Source organism: Cebus imitator, unplaced genomic scaffold, assembly GCF_001604975.1.
Source record: "Cebus imitator isolate Cc_AM_T3 unplaced genomic scaffold, Cebus_imitator-1.0 Scaffold53, whole genome shotgun sequence".
Classification (NCBI taxonomy): domain Eukaryota; kingdom Metazoa; phylum Chordata; class Mammalia; order Primates; family Cebidae; genus Cebus; species Cebus imitator.
Window position 1 is genome coordinate 3727348 of NW_016107368.1, and position 3951 is coordinate 3731298.

Below are 3951 nucleotides of genomic sequence, written 5' to 3' on the forward strand. Positions count from 1 at the left end.
TCTTGACCTCGTGATCCACCCGCCTCGGCCTCCCAAAGTGCTGGGATTACAGGCTTGAGCCACCGCGCCCGGCCTAATTTTTGTATTTTTAGTAGAGACGGGGTTTCACCGTGTTGGCCACGCTGGTCTCAAACTCCTGCCCTCAGGTGATCTGCGTGCCTTGGCCTCCCAAAGTGCTGGGATTACAGGCATGAGCCACCTCGCCCAGCCTTCTCCCTAAATTCTTCAGTGGCTGGCTCCACTCAGTATGCAGGACTTGGCTGAAACTTGCTTCTGGGTCTTCCCCTCACTGCCCCACTCACTTCATTCCGGGGCTTCCCTCACTTCTTATCTGAGGAAGATAAATTGTTTCCTGGCTGGCTCCCCTGAGATGGGGACCCCGGACAGCGGGAGACTGTACTCAGCAGAGCCCAGGACCTGTGGGCACACCATAACTATGGATGGATGAATGAATGAATGAAGCATCCTGTGGGCACCATTTGTGAGTGAATGTGGCACCTTGTTAGGTACTTGGTAACTTTGTGATTGAATGAATAAGTGAATGAGTGTTAGTCACTGAATGAATTCATACTGTGGTGGTCACTGTGGGAGGCTCAGAGGGAAGCAGCAGTGGCAGAGCAGAAGGAAGGGGGACTTTTGAAGGGCATGGGGGCTCCTGGAGGGGTGGATGTGGCGGGACACCACAGGTGGATGACAGCTGGGTACAGTTGGCATGGGGCCATCCTTGGCCTCTGTGGGATAATCAGGGGGTCGCAGCTCGCCCACTCCCAGTGCAAGGACTTTGGAAGGGATAGAGGATGGTGGGCACACTCACTGTATCAGGCGTGGTCCATGAGCTGGGGGTCCCTTGGCCAGGACCACTGCATATGGGGGCGGCATAAGGAGGTTCCGCCCAGAAGTCCCTCGGTGACTGGGTTCTGAGGGCGTCACTGAGCCTTGTCAGTGGTTCCCCCTTGAGATGAGAGGGTTATGAGACTCTTATGGCTGGCCCAGCCCTAGATCAGGACTCAGCAGGTCCCAGCCAGGGCTGGTAGTCCCCTTTCTTTTTTTTTTGAGACAGAGTCTCACTCTGTTGCCAGGCGCTAGGCTGGAGCACAATGGCACAATCTCGGCTCACTGCAACCTCCGCCTCCTGGGTTCAAGCAATTCTCCTGCCTCAGCCTCCCGAGTAGCTGGGACTACAGGCGCACACCACCGTGCCCAGCTAGTTTTTGTATTTTTAGTAGAGACGGGGTTTCACCATGTTGGCCAGGATAGTCTCGATCTCTTGACCTCGTGATCCGCCCACCTCGGCCTCCCAAAGTGCTGGGATTACAGGCTTGAGCCACCGCGCCCGGCCCGGTAGTCCCCTTTCATTAGGAATCTTCAAGGTTGGGCCCGGTGGCTCACCTTGAAGTCTGTAGTCCCAGCACTTTGGAAGGCTGAGGCGGGTAGATCACCTGAGGTCAGGAGTTCGACACCACCCTGGCCAATGAAGTGAAACCCTGTTCAAGCAGGAGAATAGCTTGAACGCAGGAGGCAGAGGTTGGAGTGAGCCGAGACTGTGCTGCTGTACTCCAGTCTGCGAAGATCTTCATAGACTCCATCCCTCTTCAGTTAGTAAGTAAATAAATAGGCCGGGCGCGGTGGCTCACACCTGTAATCCCAGCACTTTGGGAGGCCGAAGCGGGCAGATCACAAGGGCTGGAGATGGAGACCATCCTGGCCAACATGGTGAAACCTCATCGCTACTAAAAACACAAAAATTAGCTGGGCGTGGTGGCACATGCCTGTAATCCCAGCTACTTGGGAGGCCGAGGCAGGAGAATTGCTTGAACCAGGGAGTCAGAGGTCCCAGTGAGCTGAGATCGTGCCACTGCACTCCAGCCTGGAGACAGAAGGAGACTCCGTTTCAAAAATAGATAATTTGACAAATAAAAGAATCCGAAATGGGAGGACGTGTGTGTGTGTGCCACCTGCTCCTGAGGGCCAGGAGCAGGTGGCAAGGCCTGGGGTGGCCCTGTACTGGACCCCAGTCCCTTACCCTGGATGCAGTAGCACCCCCTTCCCACTGCAGCCCCCAGACCCGGCAGTCCTGCTCTCCACTTTTCTTTTCTTTTCTTTTCTTTTTTTTTTTTTTGAGACAGAATCTCACCCTTTTGCCCAGGCTGGAGTGCAGTGGTGTGATCTTGGCTCACTGCAACCTCCACCTCCCGGGTTCAAGTGACTCTCCTGCCTCAGCTTCCCAAGTAGCTGGGACTACAGACGTGCGTCCCGACACCCAGCTAATTTTTGTATTTTTAGTAGAGGTGGTATTTCACCATGTCAATCAGGCTGGTCTTGAACTCCTGACCTCAAATGATCCACCCACCTTGGCCTCTTAAAATGCTGGGATTACAGCTGTGAGCCGCCGTGCCCGGTCCTCCATCCACCTTTCTGAGGTTGGGTAGGGATCCCAGGGGTCGGCGTGGGATTAGGAGAAACCAGATCCACAAGGCAATCCTTATATGTGATCCGTTTCTCCGTATCCCGGGCCTCAGTTTCCCCATCTGTGCTTGGGGTGAACAGATGGGCTCTCCTCTGGGCTGCTCCGAATATGAACGTAACTGCTGGGTATGAGAGTCCCCCCCAGCCGCCCCTGAGGGACAGAACCACCATGAGCTGAATTGGATCTGAGGCTGGGGTGCTTTTGGGGGGTCACTACCAGGCCTGGGAAGTCCTGTGGGTCCAGCTGGTTGGGGAACTGGGCTGGAGCCCACCCCGCTGGGGCAGTCGTGGTGGGTGAAGCATGAGCTTTGGTCAGACCTGCCTGGCTTCCAGGCTGGCCGTGCTGGGTGACCTCACGGGAATTGCTTTGCATCTCTGAGGTCCCTCGCCTCCTGTGAAGGAGGGGCTCACGGGGCTGAGCCCATTGGGCCCTGAGGAGGATGAGGGCCCTTGTGGCCTGTCCGGTCCTTGGCAGTTCTGTTTTCTCTGGGTGAGCTGGCCCCAGGAGGTCCCTGCCTGCAACTAGCCCGTTTTTAGGCTGTAGGGAGAGGGGGGTGCTTGTCTGCCCTGAGCAGTGTCAGGCACAGGATGGGGGAGCCTGGCTCGCACCACCTCAATCTGCTCATCCACTGTGGAGGGGCTTGTGAAGCTGGGCAGGCCCTGGCCTCACCCAGGACACCCCTAGACTCCCTGTGGGGTCAGTGGTCTGGGATCAAACCTCTGTCCCCGCCACCTACCTGGCCCTGGGTTCTGGGCCTGGCTTCTGCCCAGGCCCCTCATGCATAGAAACCAATGTCAGGGGCAGGGTGACCAGGGGAGATGGCAGAGATAGAAAAGCTGATCCTACTGGCGAGGCTGGGCAGTGGCCAGGCAGCCAGGTGTGCGGGACGAGCCCAGGCCCGAGCTGTCGGCGAGAGGGGGTCGAGAGTGGCAAGGAGGAGGCATTGGCAGCCGGGCAGGGAAGTGGGGCCGCCGCCAAGGGGGATTAGGCCCAGGAGCCCGGGGCCCCACAGGAGAATAGAGCCATTGATGGAACCTGGAGCTGAAGCTGGTGCCAGGGCCTGTTGGGGGCGCCACTGCAGGAGGGAGGTCTGTGGCATGTGCTTGTGCCCACTACGTGGAGGGGCATCCGTCTGCCGGCCGCTGCCCTGCCAGGGCCAGCATGGGTGATGGCCACCCAGCAGGTGCTCTGCGGGAGCCAGTGCTGGTCAGGCTTGAGAAAGTGGCCAACGGAGGCAGGGAGGCCTGGAGGGGTCAGAAAGAAGTGAGAGGCCCCCCAACTTTGGAGCAGCAAACCCAAGTTCAAATCCAGCTCTGCCACTCAGCAGCCAGGGGCACCATGGGCAAAGAAGGGGTGCTACTGGAGCCACCTGGGGACATCAAGAGGACTGAGGGAAAGAGACCACCCTGTGGGCTACCTGGCCCAGCGAGGGCTTAGCCGCAGCAGGGTCTGAGCCCCTCCCCTCCCCTCCCCTCCCCTCCCAC

The 3951-nt window shown here is 58.2% G+C and overlaps 1 protein-coding gene across 1 annotated transcript in view; it reads left to right on the top strand.

The window, feature by feature from the left end:
• NDUFA11 (NADH:ubiquinone oxidoreductase subunit A11) overlaps positions 1–3951 on the top strand; it is a 10660-nt gene that overhangs the window by 3855 nt on the left and 2854 nt on the right. The gene's annotated exons all lie outside the window — the stretch shown is intronic.